General features: G+C 39.1%; 1 long non-coding RNA gene across 1 annotated transcript in view; it reads left to right on the top strand.

Annotated features, from left to right (window-relative positions):
* Positions 1 to 5,886: 5,886 nt before the first annotated feature.
* Positions 5,887 to 22,461, top strand: part of LOC123804113 (uncharacterized) — a 439,047-nt gene continuing 422,472 nt past the window's right edge. Inside the window, exon 1 of the long non-coding RNA XR_015723132.1 lies at positions 5,887 to 6,027. This is a non-coding gene — a long non-coding RNA (uncharacterized LOC123804113). The remainder of the gene's footprint in view (positions 6,028 to 22,461) is intronic.

Below are 22,461 nucleotides of genomic sequence, written 5' to 3'. Positions count from 1 at the left end.
CAGTGGGCATCTTACCTGTGCACCTCCTCCTGTAGGCTATTAGTCAGCTTTGGATCTCATTCCTTGTCACCAAAAACTGTTAAAAAAAAGGGTTAAAGAAGACAGTTTAGGTGATACAAATAAATTTTAATGCTTCATGAAGCAGATGGTCTCCTTTCAGAGACCTGCTTAATGGGGTGAAAGGCAGGAAGCTTTTTTAGGATAGAGAATAAAGAACAAAGAACAGACAAATAGAGAATGTCTGATTGGTTGAGAAGGCCCCAGAAATGGCTTCATGTTTGGGGATTGGCTGGCTGGACATTCTAAATTTCTGATCAAGCAGAGTATTTATAGGGACACAAAAGTTCCCTAAGTTTTCGTTTGCTAAGGTGGCACCCTGTGAAGCAGCAGCTCCATCTTGGACCTAGAAAGTTGTTTCAGCAATATATATGTATCAGCAAGTATAATATTTGCAGTGTCCTTATGAAATTATTGCCATTCCCATTTTGCAAATCAGGGAATCAGAGGCTGAGTCACTTGCACGGGGTCACATAGTTAGAGGACAGAGCTAGAATTTGAACTTAGATACATCAGACTTTTAGACCATATTCTTAATTGTGCTTGATTTTCCTCACCCCCGTCATTGATAATTCTTTCATTTTAAAGTGAAATGTTTTTTGTCCAGTACACCAAAACTCTCTAACATTCCTTTTTAAAGATGAGTGCTGAGAAATATGCCTGGATTAGAGACTGGTTTTAGCAATAGAAGGATGTAAGTAGATGCTCTCATGCACTCAGATTTCCTGCACTCGTTTTTGTCAATATCTTACCCAGAGCCTTGAATTTGCTCTGAAAACTGTAGGAATTATGACTATTTCACCATCAATGTGACTACCTTCTTGCTGTTGCTTCTGTCCTGGTTTCTGAGTCCTTAGAGAATCAGCAATCGAAGGTTGGCTCAGTTCTTTAACAGCACTTCAAGTTAATTCGGGTAATTGATTGGTTTCTTAATTATATGAATACTTGCGGTTTTCAAATCCATTTAAGTTACAATGAAGCACCCATGCACTCATTCTCCTATTTCCATACCTGACTAGACATAAGAGGTTTACAACAGTTTTTAGCTAAGCTTGGGAGGCGAATGGTGGGCAAAACCTCTTCTGTGTTCCATGGGTGTTACCCACAAACTTGATTCTTATTTCTTATTAAGAATATTTAGTCTGTTGATTTGAAATTTGGGGGTTTCAGATTCATGACCTCCAAGTCCTATGTCTTATACTAAAATTGTGTTATCAACCAGGCAGGTAGATTAGCAGAGTATGGAGTCTTACTTTGTTCTTTATGTTCAAGCAGACACCTGCTAACATGTTAGCTTTTAGTGGATTGATCATAAATGTAGTCATTCTTTTCTGGTTGGAAAGGTCCCTGTATTTCAGAATTTGGGGATGACCACAGCTTAGAGATGAAAAGCATATCCAAGGCTGGCTGCTGAGAAGAACTGTGGTATCATCTCTGTGCCTTCCTTCTTTAGTAGCTTTGAGGGGAAATCACTGTCACTGAAATAGAGCAAGAAATGAATAATATCCTTTAAAATTTTTTGTTTGGTATTTTTATTGAGGTGTATGTGATTACATCAGGTAAGTGTAATTATAGTAAAATGTACAAATCTTAAATTTTGAAAATTTATACACTGAGTTAAGATACAGAACATTTCCATCACTCTAGAGAATTCTCTTATGCTCCTTCCCAGTCAATCCCCAACCTCCAGAAAGTCATCCTCTGTTTCGATTTATCCCCCAAATTAACTTTGCCTATTTGCTTGTTCTTGAAATTCATATAAATGGAATCGTATAGTATGGATTCTTTTGTGTCTGGCTTCCCCTGACTCCCTCAACACATTGTCTTCAAGATTCATCCCTGTTCTTACATGTGTCAGTAGTTTATTCCTTTGTTCAGTCATTCTGTTGTATAAATATACTACAGTTTATTTATCTATTTTCCTATTGGTGGATATCATGTTGTTTTTAGTTTTGGACTCTTATGGATAAAGGTGCAATGAACATTCTTGTACAATGTACTTTGTGGACATATGTTTTCATTTCTTTTGGGTGAACACAAGGAGAAGAATTCAGGACTGTAACTAATATTTGGCATTTTAGGCTTTCTAATTTTAACTATTCTAGTGGGCGTGTAGCATATCTCATTGTGGTTTTACTTTGCATTTCCTTGATGACTAATGATGTTGAGCATTTTTAGCATTTTTATACCTTTTTTTGTGAAATGTCTGTTCAAGTTTTTACCCATATTTATTGGGTTACTTTTTTTTTAATTACTCAATTATAGGAATTTTTTATATAGCCTGAAATCATATACTTTGTGTCTTCTCTTGGCCCTTTATCTTCATCTTTTTTGCTTTATTCTGCAGTAGTTGCTCTAGGGACTATGATGTACATACCAAACTGACTATAGTATATCTTGAATTAATACAATACCTCTGTATGTATAATGTAAGATGGTTATACCAGTTTAATTTCATTTGCCTTCCCTGTCCCTTTTTTCAGTTGCTGTCATCTAATTTGGTGTAACATGTTACAGATGCCAAAAGACAATGTTTTTATTTTTATTTTTTATTTATTTAGTTAGTTTTTGAAAATATTCTATTTATTTATTTGAGAGGGAAAGAGAGCATGAGCATGAGCAGGGGCAGAGGGAGAGGGAAAAGCAGACTCCCCACTGAGCAGGGGAGCCCAACCTGGGCTCCATCCCAGGACCCTGGGATCTTGACCTGAGTCAAAAGCAGATGCTTAACTGACTGAGCCACCTGGGTGCCCCAAGACAGTGTTTTTAATTTTACTTTAAACAAATGTCTTTCAAAAAAATTAGGAAAAAAACCAGTATTTTATATTTACCATTCATTTACCATTTCAGGTACTTTCCAGACCTTTCTGTAGAACCAAATTACCCATTTTCAAACTGGTATTAGTTTACTTGGTCCTGAAGAACTTGGTTTAGCATTTCTCACAAGTATAGCTCTCCTGGCAGTGGATTCTCTTAGCTTTCGTTTATATGAAAATGTCTTTATTTCATCTTTTTTTGGAAGGATAATATTACTGGATCTATGTAATTCTAAGTTGATAAGACCTTTTTTTTGAAGCAGAATTACATTGTTTTCTTTGAAAAGTCAGTCATCGTTTTTCTTATTGTACCTCAATATACTGTTCTAAGGATATTCTCTTTCTCGTTGTTTTTCAGAATTTGGTACTATATGCCCATAATATACGGCCATTTTTCCTTCAGGTATTTTTTTCTTGCTCCAGTCTTCTTCTTTGGAGACTCTCCTTATGTACATGTTTGATTGCGTGATACTGTCCCATAGGTCAGTAGTGCTCTCTTTAGTTTCTTCTTCATTTTTTCTTTTGCTTTATTTTGGATAATTTCTTCATGTGCTAAATCCAACATCAGGACCCCCTCAGAGACGATTTCTGTTAACTGATATATTTCCTGAATATAGGTCATACCATCTTATTTCTTTGCCTATCTCATACTATTTTGTTGAAAACCAGTAATTTTAGAAAATATAGTAAAACCCTAGGTTCTGATGGTTTTTCCCCCCTGGAAGTTGTTGCTTTTGTTTGTTTTTGTTTTTGCTGCTTTGTTGTTTTAGTAACTGGCCTGGAGTTAATCAGCATGATGTCAGGCAGTTTTTCTCTTCTTCTCTTTTTTATTCTTAGTTTCATTTTATTAGCCTGGCTTCCTAGGTGTTGCAGAGTGGTCAACCAATGATTAGTCAGAGGTTGTGCTCAAATACCTTATGCAGAGCTTCCGCCCTCTGCTGATGCATCTGTGTATCTGTTCGAAGGAAGCATGTTCGAAGTCAGGCAGCGTTTAAGTCAGCCCTGTATTTTAGTTTGTAAGGGCCCTCTTGGGTCTCCCCTGTGTGTGTACGCAGCATCCCACTCAGCTGGGGGACTTATCTAGGCCCTCTATCATGCTCTCATTTAAGTGTCTGGCTAGTCTGCTACTCACCCCAACTGTGGCTGCATTCTCAGGCTAAAAGAACTGAAGGGGGTTCTCCACTTATTCTTTACCCATCTTGCTACATTTACAAACAGTCCCAGTAGGCACAAGTGAACCTCTCTAGCAGGAAAACTCTGGTTTTCCGGTCAGCCCTGCTCTGGTAAAACAACGAAGCTGTCAGAGCTGGAGGAATGGTAGGAGCAGCCCCAGGCAAGGCTACCGAGTTCCATTCGTTGTATCCAAAATTTGTCAATTTTTTTTAAGTAAATACTTCTTAGTTGTTGTTTGCCTTTGCTTAGTTTCCAAAGCCCTGAAATGGCTTTTTGACAATTTTATCCCATGTTATAGTTGTTCCTGGGGGAAACTTTTTGATGACTTATTTATTTTATCATACTCAGAAGTCTTGCCCTGACAGATATATTTTGACAAAGAAAAGGAGAGGCGGAAGACAAAGGCCTTAGCAGGCGGAAGCTACCGGGAACAGTGTTCCCTACGATTTATGAACCTGTAGCCAAACCACCAGGGTGTTGGTTCAAGGAGCTGTAGCAGTTAAATGCCCCTGAATAGAGTTATTTTTAACCAAATGACTCAAAGGTGAAATGTGTTTGATGATATACATAATTATTGTGTCATGGAAATTATATACCATGATAAAGAATTCACAGCAAAATATATAATTACAGAAAAAAAATGCATATTTGTTAACACCTTATCTAGCCTAGAAACTCTTGAGGTTTTGCTTGTCGTGAGATTGATTATAGATCCTAGAAGGCTATCAGTATCAGCATTTTCCCTTGATACTTCATGTTGTGATCACTGACATCCTCCTAATTCATTCATGTTAAGCAGTAAGTGTTCTGTCCCTTGTTCCCTCATTTCTGTATGATATTAGGGACATAGAGAAGTTCTTCCGTTCACCTCTGCTCCAACCTTCTTACACCTTTTGCAGGACCTCATATTCCCTTAACTAAGAGCAGAGCCCTTTCCCTCAGTAAGTGAGGAAAGGTAGGTAACACTAAGGGGTGATCGCTTTTCAACCCATAGCCAGGTGTTTGGAGCACAGCCTTCCCAACTTGTATGAAGAAAGGAGCTTGGGGGAAACCTGAAGTTTCTGGCCCTGAGGAGAGAGAAGAGAGAAGGCATGCTCCCAGGCATCAGGAAGCTGGGGCTGTTTAGTGGGAGGCCTCTTCCTTACATCACCTTGCTCACCTTCCTCTGGGCTCTGGCAAACAGGGCTCCTGCCCTGTGCCTCTAGGCCTGTGTGGAAATCCCGGCCCTGGGGCATCTGAGGAGAGCACCTGAGCCCTGAGGGCCTGTGGGGAGGGGGCAGGGTGCCAACCACCCCCAAATACATCCTCCTGTGCATTGAGCAGAAGTTGAGTTGCCTAAAGACCTTATTGTTTTTCACTAAACTTCTGCTAGGTCTCCTGTAACATTTTTTTCGGGACTCAAGAACTGTACTCATCCAGCTTCACCTTTTGTTCTTTGTGTGTTTTGTCTCCATCAGATTTCAGGTTGGGGCCCGGTGACATTTCTTTTTCTACTGTTTATCTTTTCTGTCCCTCCTTCCCTATATATTTGCAGGCCCAGCTAGCATGAACTCCTCAGACCAATTTTAATGGTTGCTCCAAATAGAATACAAAATATTCTGGAAATACTCGAATGCAGAGTTTCTCAGTCGTACCTGCTCATTAGACTTACGGAGGAGTTTTTAAAACACGTGGTTCCCAGGCTGCACTAGAGGCCAGTGAAATCGGACTCTAGTGATGGGATCCAGGTGGCTCGTGTTAAGAAACAAAGCTCGGCGAAAAGTACTATAGTCCTGCCTTATCCCGGCTTTTGCGATCTGTGGTTTCGCTTTAGCAGTTTCGGTAGCCTGCGGCCAGCTGCAGATGATCCTCCTGACGAATCACCGAATGATCGGCAGCCAATAGTTGCCTGACGCTGCGTCACAGCGCCTACGTCATTCACCTCACCTGCTCTCGTCACGTAGCCGTTTTGTCATCTCACATCGTCAGAAGAAGAAAAAGGGTAAGTAAAATAAGGTATTTTGAGACAGAGAGCACATGCATGTAACTTTTATTACAGACTATTGTTATAATTGTTCTGTTTATTGTTAGTTATTGTTGCTAATCTCTTAGTGTGCCTGATGTATACATTTCACTTTATCCTGGGTATGTATGCATAGGTGAAACATAGTATGTTATAGGGCTCACTACTATCTGGTTTCAGGCATCCACTGGGGGTCTTGGAATGTACACGCCTGGGATCAGAGGGGTCTACTGTACCTTTATGTAGTACACTAATATTTGCCTTCACTTTGTTATCTTAAACCAACATTTACCACATCCTTGAGGGACGTATTGTCATATGAGTTGGCAGAAATTATAGCAATGCAGAAACTTAATCATTTCATGATTTTATTACAGTGTCAATACTTCTGAGGTTGTGTTGGCAAAATGCCCCTCAGTGTCCTTTATTCAGTAGCCACTTTGGTGGCTGACAGCCTAAGAGACTTACCTCATGAGAGCAAATAAGAAAAAAAACCCCAAAACCTGTAGATATGAAACATGTCAGATTTCAAAGACTGCTGGCCCATTGTGTAAAATACAGTGACACATTTGTACAAATATTTACCCTCACCTTTCTCTCCTGGAGTCTTTGTTCTCATTTAATCATCGAATGGCCATTGACTTCTTTTCAAAGGGAAAAAGGAAAGTGGTAAATCTTTCACTACCTTTTTTGGAAGATCTTTTTGAGAACTTAGATTTCCTATTTTTGCTTTTTGAGATGATATGATTGTCTCTATTTCAAGCTCTCTGGTTCATTTCTCAAACTTAAAGACAGATGAAGCTTCCTTTTGGCCATGGATAGGAGGTTGGTTGAAAAAAGCCCAGCAAATATTTGCCGCATACTTCTGGATCCCAAATTTGCACAAACCAGCTTTTGAGTCTTTTCCTTTTAATGAGAAACTGAATGGAGGAGTGAGTATAATTTTTAAGGGCCTGGAGGAATGTTTTCAACACTGAGTCCTCTGGTGCTTAGCAAGGTGCTGGCAAATGGTACAAGACTGAGGATGACTGTGGAAAGCCTGAAACTTTGTGCTTGATGGAGTCCTCTTTTCTGTCCATCCGTCTGTGGGTTATGGGCCTAGCACACTTTTGCTGCGCCACTCTGCTCACACTCTCCTCTGTTTTTATTTTTACTTTTTTTACTTTTTAAAGATTTTATTTATTTAAGAGAGAGCAAAAGTGAGAGAGAGCACAGAGGGAGAGGGAGAAACAGACTTGCCGCTGAAAGGAGAGCCCAATGTGGGGCTGAGTCCCAGGAACCTGAGATCATGACCTGAGCTGAAGGCAGATGCTTAACTGACTGAGCCAGCCAGGCGCTCCATCTCCTCTGTTTTTAATAGTGATGGTGTATTAGAAGGCTAGCAATCAGGAAGTTTCCTGGTAGGAGAGAGGTGACAGGCAAGATTACATCATTCAGTAGAATTGTAGCAATTCCTTTTCAGAATTTTTTTTTTTTTTTTTGAGGGGAAGGGAGATTGTGGGGTTTTTTTTGTTTTTTTTTGTTTTTTTTTGTTTTTAAAGAAAGACTCAGAGTGATTTCTAGATGAGTAAAACTTTTATTATTGAGACTAGAATTTAATAACTCCTGAGGGTTCCTATTAGGCCTGTAATCCTAGATGATAATATATTCAGGGATATTTAAAACAAAAACGTATTTTAAGACTCAATGCTTCTCCAAGTTTTCCCATATTTTACAAGTTTGTCAGGTAAGTTTCTATACTCATGAGAAAGAGTAAATGACAATTTGAAGTAGAAGGTTCAGAAGGGCCACTGCATAGGACATGAAGGCTGTGCACTGCAAATGCCCAGGGAGCCCCATTACTGAGACTATTGGGTGAGGAGTATTCCCTGGAATTGTGAATTTGGTGGTCCTGGTAAAGAGATTGGCCTTCATGCCAGTCATAGCGTGTAGAGTCACACTCCCTGCCTGTGATTTTTAGTTGACTATGTATTTAATATATTCAGTGATTTCATTTTATAGTCTGGCTTATCTATTGCTAATTTCGTCCATTTTAGGGAAGATAGCATATGTGTAGGAGGAAATTCCAGGATACAGAAAAAATAAAAAAGATGCTCTGATAGCGGATGCATGATACTTTGGGCAATAATATTCCTAGGAGGAAGGGAGAGTGGGTGCCTTCAGTCTGTTTCAAATTGTTCTCTTCTAGTTGGTTGCACCATAGCTAAGGGGATTATGATGTAGAGCTAGTTTTCCTAGCAGAGGTCAGAAATACAGTTTGCCTCACAGAGCAATCTCAGCCTAGAATTATTGTTATTACTATCATTTTCTCCTAGTTCATCCTGCCATTTCCATTGTAAAATATCAGCTCATCACTACCCAAGTGTCAGAGGAAAGTGGAGGAATTGATTGGCTTGGACCTCTGGGTTGAACATCATTTGGCATTGTCAGAGTGAGGGTTGTCTCTTAGCCCAGGCACCTAGACTTCATGTAGTTCTGAAATCTGGGTGCCTCTTGGACACTCCCAGAGGTACCTCTGGAATGGGATAGGCTGGTGATGGGTAGTAAGGAGGGCACGTATTACATGGTGCACGGGTGTTATACGCAAGTAATGAATCATGGAACTTTACATCAAAAATTAGGGATGTACTGTATGGTGACTAACACAATATAATAAAAAATTACTATAAAAAAAGGGTAGGAAAAAAAGAAGAAAACAGAAAACAGATATATTGCATATATATATAATAGATATATATTTTAGATATATATACAATATTTTGTAAAATATTTTTACAATAATTTACAATATTTTTCACTTTCCTGTGCATCACAATAAGCTGAACTATTGCTACCTAAAAAAAAAAAAAGAGAGAGAGAGAGAGAGAGAGATAGTTCACCCAGGGCACAGCTAAGTTGAGATGGTGTAGATATGGAGGGTGTTGGGCTTTTAGGAAGTGAGAAGAAAATTCTCAGGCTAATGGGCTATCCCTGGTTCATTTCTGAAAGAGTGTTTGCTAGATTGTTATCCCAGTTCAAACTGAGTGTTTGAGGACCTTTATTCATATATTTCATGATTTATAAATCTCTGCAGTATTCGGGGGAACAGACTAGGTGCAGAATAGAATGTAAGACACAAGTTTTCCCCATTCCAGGAACTTACAGTCTTATTGAGGAAAACTGTGTCCATGAAAGTGTTAAGGCACCACCATATTGCAGCATGTCCCCAGTCTGATTTGGAGTGATCAGGGAGGTGCTGGGGAGGGAATAGGACTTGAGTTGGGCCTTGAAACTACCGAACATGCCTAGATGGAGGGGAGGGAAAAACATAATCTTTGTAGTGGTGGACTGCAATTGCTTGGACCAAACCTGAGGTTCAGAGTTTCATACCAAGAAACTGGAACCACTGTATTCATTTGACTTCTATACATTTGTCCCAGGAGTTAGCTGCTGGTGTGCCTTCAGGTCTGGCAAGGTTTTGAACTTTCACTAGAATATGTCCTCAGACTCATGGTCAGCCCATCCCAGTATGTTGGACCAGCACTGCACTGAAGGCTGGACACTCTGGAGCATAAATGGCAAGAGGCAGAATGACAGAGGAGGACACTGCAGAGCTGTTTTTACTGTTTGTTACAAGTCTTGATAATAGCATCTTTTCCCCCATTTGGCTTGGCCTTATTTCTTTTTGAGTTCTGTGCTTGTGAGTGGGCTGGAGAAAATTTGCGCTCTTGCTGCTTTGTTGATCTCCTCCTCCTCCTGAAGAAGAAAGCATAATTTGGAGCCCAGGATAGGTCCCTGGATTATTCTGCAGCTTTAGCTCAGAAAGCCACGCTGTCTCCTCAAGGATGATGCCCTATCAGGGCCTTATAGAGCAGGGCTTGCATATGACTTGCCTGGGAATCTTGTTTAAAAGGTCCTGATCCATTAAGTCTGAGATACAGCCCAATATTCTGCATTTTTATTAAGTCCTGACGTGATGCCAGTGCTGATAGTGGAGGACACACCTACTAGCAAGCCTCAGACCAGGCCCTAGTACAAATGCTTGTGGCAACAGGGTGACCCAGAAAGGTTGAGTGTAGGAAGGAGCAAGATGGAGTGGAAATACTTTTCATGTGAGAGTCTAGCCACCCAGACTCCCACATAGAATTGACAATGAGTCATGGTCACTAGCCACCCAGACCCTTGCTTCTCATTGAAAGGCAATCCTCCAGAACGTGCCTACGCTGAAGCCCCAGCAATACCGCGTCTTTTCCATCAGAAGCCCAGTGAAGAAGCTTATGACTTTCCAGCAGTGAAAAACGCAGGGGTAAGCTGAATGCTCATTTGGTTTTGCTTTTTTTCCTCATCAATCACATTGTAAATTGGAAGGTGAATTTGGTGGTTCTTTCCACTCTCTTCAACCCCCGGTGGGTGTTTATTGCATATATGCTCTGGGCCTAACACTGTGCTAAGTATGTCGATCTCCAATGAAGGGTGAAAAGTAGTCTCTGCTTCTAGGGACTTACTGTATTATTGAGAAGAAGAACACAGAACACTTATAAGCAATGAAAGAAAAATACGAAAGAGCAGGGATATAATTATGTGTTAAGTTGAATATAACCAAGTGCCAAAACTATGACCCAAACTGTAAGTGCTGTGAAAAGTCAGGGAGGTTTAGATGCTGGCTTAGCTCTCTCAAACCAGAGTTACAGTTTTTAAATTGAAATCTCTATTGTTTGAATTGTGTTGGGGTTTTAGAAATGTTGTGCATACAGAATTTGGAGCTGCTGGGTGGGAAAGGGAAAGACAGAGTCCAGCACGGAAACACAATTCATTTGTTTAAGGTAGTAAGAGCTCCACAGTGAATGCAAATCACACCTCCTACACCCCAGACCTTCCCATCCCTCCAGTGAATGAAGCATTTCTTTAAATGAAACCACCTCTAGATAATGAGATCATGGCTACATTGTGCTGAGTTTGGACACTCCCACAGCTTGTAGGGGGTTCAGACCTAAAGTGAGTGCTTTCCATAGAGCACGAATAATTATGAGGCTTAATGGAAAAGGCCATCTCAGGATCTCAGGGCAGATACCTTATAGCTTATGGACGGGGAGGACAAAAGAAGAAGGCTGGGAAAGGCCCTCAAAGGCCGAGAGGGACGCCTGTTTTTTATCTTGTCCATGAAAGCCCTGTGGAAGAACAATGCCGTACAGTACTTTTATGGCACTGTAAACTCGTTCATAAATATCAGCTGGTAAGGTCACGTGGCACCTCTAGATAACAAATGCGCGTTGGTCTTCCCTTATTTCCGAGAATGAATTATGGGCACAGAGCCTGTGCATGTTTGGCAGAAACACTAATTCGTGCATCCCTTGGCCTGCCAAACTGGGAGGACGGGCCAATCCCAACATGGCAGACATACCAGGTAACTTAGCTGTGTCATGCATGAACCAGGCACTAGTCCTCCACACCTCACGGTGTGAGGAACAAATAGCAGGTTCTCTGAGTTGTTGCATGGAACATCCCTCTCCTAGCTAGGACTGGGGGAGAAGATAGCACCTCCCCTCCTCCCTGCCCTGCTAGGGGGTTAGGAGACGCACTCCTTTCAAAGAGGTCCTCCTCAGGTACTCTCTCTTCTGTGCACTGGGCCTTATTTTTACTTTTCTGGCCAAGTAGACCAAGAGTCACAGGATCTCTCGTTGAATGTTTCCTGCATGGATTTTCCATATGGGGTCCGTTGCACGCTCACTCAGGTATCTGAGACCTATTGTGGTGGTGCCTCAGGCCAGACTGAGGCAGGAAGAGTGTTTCTGTAAACCTTGGATCACACCAGCAGCTGTTTTCCATCGATGGGAAAAGGCTGATAGGAAATTGCCAAAATTTATCATCAGGCTGAACTTGAAAGAAACCCTTTTAATTTGTTGGTCTTACCTTCTCAAATCAGGAGCATTTGGAGGCCCAGCAGTTTCCAATTGGAAGCCCGTAGGCCAAATCTGGCTCACAGATGCATTCTTTAAAAGCAGATCTTGTGGTTTATAAAAATCTGGATTAGTTTTTAACATTTTTAAATGAGTTTTTTTTTTGTATAAAAATTGGAATTTCTGGCTTCTTTCGGAAAAAAGTGTGAGGATCTGGTAACCCTGGGCCCAGGCTACTGCTTGGAAATGTTGAGCATAGGCTGTGGAGCAGCCCTGTGCCCTTTACGTGGTCCCTGCCACCCCTGGTCCATTGTGCCCATTTCTTCACTAGCCCAGCCTCTGTGAGCATTTGAGGTTTTGACTTTGATGAGTCACAATTACACACTGAATTTATTTCATCTTGATATCATGGGTGGTATATGCCTAAGGCGGAGAAGAAGTCAGTGTGGGTTTCGGTAGGAATGAGTGGTTAAGGAAAAGTAGAATGCTTATTCTGGAACAGCTTAGAAATGCTCCAGACTGGAAGCAGAGAAGCAGTGTATAAGTGCATCTTAGACCATCTGTGGAAGAGGATCTGTCCGTTTGTTTTTTACTTTCCCGTACATCACAGACCTGTACTTTTGTAAAATACAGTATACATGAATTCCTAGAAAAACAAAAGGACTGAGAGAGATAAAATACAAGCCAAAGTTTATTGTTAGATTCTACAGACATTAAAATTATTTTAATAAACATGTACTGAATAAACATGACATGGGAAAAATAATTACAAAGCTTGTATTGTCCAGTTAGTGTGTGCACATTCATAGCTTTCTGTCTCTGCAATTATAAACTAATGAAAAGTTACGAATGGAATAGCAGTTTCCCATATTAAATATCTATATGAACACTTTTTAAAAAAAGATTTATTCATTTATTAGAGAGGCAATGCGAGTGGAGGGGAGAGACAGAGGGAGAAGGAGAGAGAGGATCTCCAACTAGACTCCCTGCTGAGCATGGAGCCTGATGCAGGGCTCAGTCCCAGGACCCTGAGATCATGACCTGAGCTGAAATCAAGAGTCAGATGATCAGCCAAGTGAGCTGGCCAGGTGCCCCCTACCTGCACACTTTTAACAAGACCACGTATATTAATATTTAAGGTTTTTAATGCAATAAGTAAGCGTGTTTCTTGCTTGTTAATTTAGCTAGTATAGTGAGTTTGCAAGGACATTCCTCACAGGGAAGATGTTCCTGTGTTTTGTTTCAGCAACATGCACAGCAGAGAATCCAGTCTCACAGAGTTACTTTCACATGAATAGGACACGAACAAATCTGTTTTATGACATGAACAAATTTTAAAGTAACTTCTTGACACGAACAAATTTTAAAGTAACTGCAGCAAACAGGATATTCATTTTTTCCTTTTTTCCAGTATGGATCAAATAATACAGTATTTCTAAAATTGATCTTTAATCCTTCATTAGTAGCAAATGTGGACAATTTATCCTGTAAAGTTAAGGTTATAATTAATTTGATTTTCAATAAAATAAATGGATTCTGGGTCCATGGCTTTTCTGTGTGTGAATATTCTTACCATGAAAAGTGAAATTCAAGGCCTTCTGCAGAGTTTTTAAGATGTGTTTCAACAACTTTGTAGATATGTAATTTCAAAATCATCACCTGCTTTATTATTAATTATTATTAAATTATGAGACTATTGACACCCTGTAGAAACTGTTTGTCCAACCTTCTAAACTTTCTTTTTTGCCCTTTGATCTTACCTGCCATTGAAAACAGGTCAGATCCTTTATTTGAAGGGAAGTATTAAGATCTTTAAAAATATAAAAGGTATCAAACAAATTAGCATGACATACGGTCTGATTTACATCTTTGAAATGTTGAAACTGGTTCTTATCTAGCAGAAACACAATAGGTTTGTTCAGTAGTTCAGATATTCCTGATGGAACTTTTCACAATCATATCTTAGTAGTTGTTTATAATCAGCTTTCACATTGTTACAAATAAAGAATGATTTCAAATTTGGTGCATTAAGTTTTATGTAATTTACAGTGTACACTTAGTGCACTTTGTAGTTCAGCCAGCATTTCAGTTTTGTTTTGTAATGAAACTCTTGATGAGGGAAGCATTCCCTTGATTTACATTGTGGTGCAGCTATTCCAGAATGCTTTCCTGTTATCATAGCTGTGCCATCAATACAGACTTCTAAAATTTAAAGTCCATGTCACATTTGTTAACTAGTCCTACATTGTTCTATGCGGTATACAACTGGTTGTTTTCGAAAATGAAACTTGAAAAACAATTCTTCCTTCGTATCACTGTCATGTTCCAATTGCACATATATTCAAGAATTTGCCATTTCAGTAGTATTTGTACACCTGTCTAGTTGCGATGAAAATGGTCTTACTAGTTCTGTTTTATAGTTGATCCCTCATAATATTAAGTGTTGGTGTTTGAAGGTGGCGTTTAGAAAACGGCCGTTGAGCTGTCTTGTTTGATGAGATTCTTTCAAGAGCATTTCCGAGAAAACATCTTTGATATAGTCTCTCATGAACGTTTCAGCACATGTAAGGAGGACTTAGACTTAGCAACTCAAGGTATTATTTTGTAAGAAGCCAACAAAACACATTAGATTCTGGTGGTTTTTTTTAATTTAACACTCTTTTTTGAAAAAATGATTCCTTTGGTTTTGACTTTTTATAATTTAGATAAAAATATTCCTTGGGTCTTAATAGTTTTATTGACTGGAACATCTCTTCAAATAACACATTGTCATTTTAGCTCTTAAGCACCCACTATGGCTACAACACAGAACTCAATATACGGAAAAGATTATACTTCCGAGCAAAACTGGCACAATTTTTTTATCTTTATTTCTCTGGAGTGTTGTTCACTGCCATCATTTAGTTAGCATTATGTTTGCAATCAAGATAGGTTGATCTGTTCTGGACAAAAATGTTCAGTGAAGTTTTTGTTGTTTTTTTTTTTTTTTTAATCTGTAAATTGTATTTCCCCTGCTATCCAGAAGCAGAACGTTTCTATGAAACCTTTCTTAAGCCGAAGTGGTATCAGGTAAAGAAGGAATTACCATCAATTTATGTGGAAACACCTTTTGAGCATTCCCAGACTGAAAAGATAATCTCTGTTAGGTTTCTCTGATACCTTAGGATCCATCTTGCTAATTCATGGATGCACAGAATAAACTGAGATAAAGCACGGATGCCTGTGGGCACAGCTCAGAGCTGTGGCATCACGGTGCTGAGATGCTGAGTGTAGTTCTCAGGGCAAGAGCGTGGGGGGCCACTCTCACTGTTCGGGGTGTGTGCTGCCTCTCTAACCGCTTGCTGTGAAACAAATGCTGAACGCTGTTTTTGCTTTTAGCCTTTTTTTTTCGTAAAAGCAAAAATCGTCTTTGGATTTCTTTTGGTTAGCAAAAACAGGTATTAATGTAGATTTTTTGTAAAAGCAAAGTAATGTCATGTGAACTTTAGAAAAGTGAGGGATACCTGTAATGCCAATTTCAGATTCCTAATACAGCTAGTGATGTTAAAAGTAGATTTGAAACAGGTTTGGTTAAAATGAAAACTATCAAAGTGACCTCAAAAGGCGTATGTCATGAAGTTCTGTTATATACGATCAGCAGGCAGCTTGTGTTACGTGTGATTTACCAGGCAAGTTCACTGCCATCCAGGCTGGTTCAGTGAGATGAGTCAGGGAATGTGAAATTCCTATAAAAGTTTCTAAATGCTTACTCTCACATTCTCGTATTATCTTGTCACGGACGCATAATGAACAGCTTGTGGATTGTCACTGGTCCGCGGACAACAGTTTGTGTAGCGCTAAAATAGATACCTCCTCCCAAACCCGTATGAAGCTGTCATAAGGTCTCCAGTACTTGCTGAGAGTTACTGATAACCTACTCCCGTCATTCATAAAATAAGATTGAGGATGACATTTGGCCATGTGTATCAAAACAAAGCAAATCATGTGACTTATACAAGGTAGCAGTTATTTTATAGTCTTAAAGTTATCTGCGGTGGGTTGCATAGTCAGTGATCCTTTGTGTCGGGAACTCAGGCTTCTTCTGTCTTATTGTTTCACTGGACATGGCTTTCTTTTTCATTGTACCTTATGATTCAAGATCTACTGGGACTCTAGCCATTATGTCCACATTCCAGGCAGGGAATGGGATGGGAGAGGGGGAGCTTGGAAGAGCCTTTTAAGGCACTTTCTGGAATTTGCATGTATTGTTTCCACATACATTTCATTGACAAGAGCTTTAGTTGTAAAACCAGCCATACCAAGTTACAGGAAATGCTCTAAATGTAGTAATTATTCCAGGAAGTTGTGTTCACCTAAGATACCTTCAGAACATTAGGATATCAGGTAGAAAAGATTGTCAGGATTCCATTAGGTGGCACAACCTATTACAAATTTTTAGCATATGAGATAGTACGATTTGCCCCCTTCAGTGGCCGGATTTATAAAGATTTATCCAATTTAGAATTTTGTAACTGACTTGCATTTTTAAACAATCCCATACTCAATGTGTGCAGCTTCCTAGCACGGATGCTAGATTGGTACAAATGTTTTCTAAGTAAAAATATGTACAGCTATGGTAGGAGACACCCTCACAGCCAAGATTCAAAACCTGCATCTGGATACTGTCTGTGAGAGGTGCTGTGGCCATGGCAGCGGACAAGGCAGTGTCTGTCATTACAGAGCTTACAGTCTAGCAAAGGAAATAACAAGTAGATAATGGCAATATGGTATGAAATGGGCTTTGAAGGATACTGTCGGAGTGATATCAGAGCAGACGAAAGGCTTCCAGTTGGAATCAGATTCAGTCCATTCTTGTGGAAGTAGTATGCCGAGCAGAAGTTCTGCTGCTTAGCTAAAAATTACTTGAGGCCAGATGGACTGCCACGAGATATATTAACATAATGTTGCCAGTTTGTTTCCCCTAAACTGTGCTCAAGTCTAGATGGGAATGCCCATTATTGGAGAAATCCCATTTTAGAAATCCCAGAAAGGATCCTCTCTATAGCACCACACTGGCAACAAGAGTTTCTCTCTCCTTATAAAATTTACTTAAAAAGAAGCTTAAAAAACAAACAAACGAAAAAAACTTTAGTGAATGTGCTTTTAGCAATAGAAGCTATTTAAAAAATGTGTCCATTTGTTCAGGTTAATAAATTAGAATCAAGACTGCTGAAACGTGGGGGTATGGGCAAATATGTACACTCTTGTATATAGATATAGATGTGTATATATTCTTGCAGATTTTACTTTAGACTTATTTCTTTGTGGCCAAGACACTGATGCTGAGGTCTGCGCATCAGACTTCTGTAACCAGCAGAAACGCAGTTCCCTTTACATATATCCAGTTACTGAGTTCTCCTAATGGACTTTTTCCAGGTGTTTCAAACTTTTGTTTTTCATAGATCTTATTTTGTTTTCTTTCAGAGATTTCATTCCGTTCTCATATGGTTAGATCCCTTCAGATTGCTGTATTTTGAAGTCTGCCTCAGAAGGAAGCTATTTTGGAGTCTTGTATTTATGGAACTATCTAATGTATCTTTCATGAAGCCTTTCTCAGTCATTTCAGATCAAATTCATTCTCTTTCCCTCTGTCAGTCTCAGGGCAACTGGTTTTTCCTGCTCTCTTGGAATTTCTGTCAGGTGCGACAGTTATCCATGGGCATACATGTTGGTTTTCCACTCCCCAACCAATTTCTAGGTTGTATCTTTTTTGAGAAAGTCAGTGCCTTATTCATATTCTCCAATTTATTACTATTGTATATTGATCCCAACCTCCCATTTTAATATATAGAAACCCTAACCCCCAGTGTGACTGTGTTTGGAGATAGGGACTTTAAAGAGGCAGCTAGGTTTAAATAAAGTGTTAAGTGTGGGACCCTAATCAGGACTGGTGTTCTTATCAGAGGAGGAAGAGATAACAAATCTCAGTCTCTCTTTGTCTCTCTGCACAGAGAGAAAAGGTCATGGGAGGGCACATCTAGATGGTAGACACCTGCAAGCCTGGAAGAGAAGGCTTACCAGAAACCAACTTTTTTGGCATCTTGATCTTGGACTTGTAGCGTCCAGACCTGTCTGTAGTATTTTGTTATGGCAGCTCTAGCAGACTATACATTACCTAACACACAGTATTTAGCATATAATTTCTATTCAATAGATATTTATTTCTTTTTGACTGTAACTAATTGTTTTTGTGGGGAAGAGCTTAGTTTTATAATTATCTTATAGTCTTGTATTAGAGAAGTCATTTTTAAGAGTTTATTTAAATGCCTCTCTCCAACATTTTAATACACACATGTGCACACACACACACACAAACATACACGCACAGGCATGCATGCATGTGCTTGGCATTAGCCATTTTGAGTGCATAGAATGGCCATTAAATTTGCTTTTGTAATCAGAGAAATTGTCTAATTTCAAACTGTTGATAGATAGGAGATATTAAAGAACATAATATCTTTCTTTAGAATCCTCCTCCTTGCAAGATACTTGTCATCCTAGTTTATTATTTCCCCCAAAGCCCATTTTTTTGATATCTGAGTCCATAAGTTTTTGCTCAGTTGTTTGTCACTAGCCTCTATCCAGACAGGCTAATATGGAGGACGGGGGAAGTGGGCATTTAAATATTCATTCGGTTATTTCCTCATTCACTCATTTAAACACTTGTAGAGATTTCCTATTGCCAAGCACTATTCTGGGAGCTATATTAAATACAGGGGAAAAAAGAGGATGTCCCTACTTTTATGTGTATCATCTAGTGCTGGAAGATGCAGGCTATCTACATGTGAACAGGCAAATAAATAAGATGATTTTATTTTTTATACTTTTTTATTTTGGTGAAATAAACATAAAATTTACCATTTTAATCATTTAAAGCATATAATTCCATGCCATTAAGTACTACTGTAATATATTTTAATCCCTTCTTTTTAAAGCAAATTTTTTACTTGAGTATAATTGACACACAATGTTACTTTGGTTTCAGGTGTACATAATAGTGATTCAACTTCTCTATACATTTTGCTATGCTTACCACAAGTGTAATTGCTGTCAGTCACCATGTAATGCTATGACAATATCATTGACTGTAATTCTTTTTTTTTTTTTTAAGATTTTATTTATTTATTTGACACAGAGAGAGACAGCCAGCGAGAGAGGGAACACAAGCAGGGGGAGTGGGAGAGGAAGAAGCAGGCTCCCAGTGGAAGAGCCTGACGTGGGGCTCGATCCCAGAACTCTGGGATCACGCCCTGAGCCGAAGGCAGACGCTTAACGACTCAGCCACACAGGCGCCCCCATTGACTATAATTCTTTTTTTTTTTTTTTAAAGATTTTATTTATTTATTTGACAGAGATAGAGACAGCTAGCGAGAGAGGGAACACAAGCAGGGGAAGTGGGAGAGGAAGAAGCAGGCTCGTAGCGGAGGAGCCTGATGCGGGGCCCGATCCCATAACGCCGGGATCACGCCCTGAGCTGAAGGCAGACGCTTAACCGCTGTGCCACCCAGGCGCCCCCCCATTGACTATAATTCTTATCCTTGCCTTTTATTCCCATGACTTGTTCATTCCATAACTGGAAGGCTGTATCTCCCAGTCCCTTTCATCCATTTTGCCAGTCCCTCATCCCCCTTCCCTCTGGTAACCATCAATTTGTTCTATTTATAGATCTGATTCCACTCTTTGTTTATTCATTTGTTTTGTTTTTTTAGATTGCGCATTTGAGTGAAATCATATATTTATCTTTCTCTAACTTATTTCACTTTACATAATACCTTCTAGGTCCATGTTATCACAAATGGCAAGATCTCATCCTTTTTATGGCCTTGTAATATTTCGTTGTATGTATACACACACACACACACACACACGTACATGCCTACATACACACATGCACACATCTTCCTTTTTAAAAAGGAATATGGAGATACCTGATCATTTTTAATTCGGGGTTTGTGGAAGGTTATATTCTAAATGATGATTGAAAGACAAAGGTATCTGAATTTCCTAATTAACCACAATTAGTTATATATTAGAAATGCAAATAATGTGGCCCAAGGTTAAAAATTGCTAGTACTTCTCACTGGATTCATGAAAAAAGTTAGTTGCTAAAAATTCTTGGTAGAATGCATGTGGATAATAGATTAAGGGCTTAATCTAAGATTGTGAATTTAATAGTCAATTATGAGCTCCAATACTGTGTTCATTGTAGCCATATTGCTTTACCTTTTAAATTTCAGCTAGCTGATCTATTGTTCAGGGAATATAATGCACATTATTCTATCCTGTTTCTATTACTCAAGAACCATACAAAAAATAATGAAAGAATTCAACAGTTATAAAAGATTGGAGAAATATGCAATCTCTAGCATTTGATAATTTCCCTTATTTTCCCAAACATACACTCAAACACCCTAAAAACAACCAAGTAATACCAAAGTATTGAACTCATTGACTTTTTTTTTTTTTTTTTTTTTTTGGTCTCAACTCCCTACTTAGTATGCCTGAATAGAAAAGGTGACTCAGTGAGAACACTGCATGTAGACATGTCTGGGAAAACCACATAGGGGGAGCAAATACACCTGTTATGGAAACATCTGTGGCCATTCCTAAGGAGAGGAATAAGCAGGATTAACACTATGTGTCAGTGACAGATGTTGCTCTACATCTCTAGCCACAGAGGTCATGCTCATTTGTCCAGTATAGGACTATTGCACCCCCTGAATTACTCATTCTTTATTCCCTGATCCTGTTGGAGTAGTAGGCTATGGCATACTTTTGGGAAAGTATACTATATGCCACAGTGATTGGAGCTTTAAACTATAAATACATATATTTAGCAAGTAAATATTTGGAGTAACCAACTTTACTGACCATGTGTCCTCTGTTAACTCCTTTAAATCTCATGCTGTTTTTATAAAATGGTCCTAATTACTTTATTAGTCTGCTTGGGCTTCCATAACAAAAAATCACGGACTGGGTGGCTTAACAACAGAAATTTTTTTTTCTGTGGTTCTGGAGGCTGGAAGTCTGAGATCACTCTGCCAGCGTGGTCAGTTTCTGGTGAGAGCTCTCTTCCTGGCTTGTACGTGGCCACCTTCTTGCTGTTTCCTAACATGGTAGAGACAAAGACCTATCTTTCTCTTTTTCTCTTCTTGTAAAGCCACCAATCCTATCAGATAAGGACTCTTTGATCTTATTTAACCTTAATAGTCTCCTAAAGCCCTGTCTTTAAATATAGTCACATTGGGGGTCCGGGCTGCAACAAATGAATTTGGCAGTGGGTGGCGGGAGTTGGGGGGGACACAGTTGAGTCCACAGCATATGGATATGTGAGGATTAAGTGACAACAAGGTCAATTGTGAATACTTTTTCAAGTATAAACCTGTCTAGGAGTTTTGTATCCAAGTCACGTTTTCTTTAAGTCAGCACCCTGTAAATGTCCTAGGTCAAGTTATCATAATTCATTGAATGATTTTTTCCCTTGATTTGAAAACTGGTGAAAGGTGATAGGAGCTTGAGTTGAATCAGAGGGAAAAGGCGAGCTGTCTTAACAGGGAAGTGGGTGAAGCATAGTGGAAAAAGCATTTGGCTCAAATATTTCCTTAGTTTTTAGTTCAGGCAAATAATTTAACCTCTCTAAGCTTCATCAGTAAGATGGAAACATTGATAACTCTTTTTTGAATTTAAAAATTTTTTATTGAGGTATTGTCATATAACATAATTATCAAATTACAGTGATTTGGTATTTGTATACACTGCAAAATGATAACCACAATAAGTCTAGTTCTCACCCCACGCATAGTTACACATTTTTATGATAAGAACTTTTAAGATTTACTCTATTAGCACCTTTAAAATATGCAATATAGTATTATTTACTATAGTCACCGTGTTGTACATTGTATCCCCATGAGTTATTTATTTTATAAGTGGAAGTTTGTACTCTTTGACCCACATCACCCATTTTGCCCATCCCTATCCCATCCCCTCTGGCAACTACCAACTTGTTTTCGGTATTTATGAGCTTGGTTTTTCTTTGATTTTTTTTTTTTTTTAGATTCTACATTATAAGTAAAATCATATGGTATTTGTCTTTCTCTGTTTGACTTATTTCATTTAGCATGCTATCAAGCCCCATCCATGTTGTCACAAATGGCAAGATTCCATTTTTTATATGGCTGAGTAGTATTCCATTTGTGTGTGTGTGTGTGTGTGTGTGTACATTTTCTTTGTCCATTTATTCATTGATGGACACTTAAAAGACATACACACATAGCAGATGCGTGAAAAGATGCTGAATATCACTAATCCTTAGGGAAATGCAAATCAAACCACAATGATATCTCACACTTGTTGGAATGACTAGTATTAAAAAGATGAGAAATAAGTGTTGGTGAGGATGTGGAGAAAGGGAACTCTGATGTACTGTTGGTGGCAGTACAAACTGGTGCAGCCACTATGGAAAACATGGGGAAATAAAAACTTAAAAAAAAAAAAA

Source organism: Ursus americanus, chromosome 36 (genome assembly GCF_024610735.1).
Source record: "Ursus americanus isolate L20-20 chromosome 36, mUrsAme1.1.p, whole genome shotgun sequence".
Lineage (NCBI taxonomy): Eukaryota > Metazoa > Chordata > Mammalia > Carnivora > Ursidae > Ursus > Ursus americanus.
Note: the sequence above shows the minus strand (reverse complement) of the source record. Positions and strands in the feature narration are given on the sequence as shown.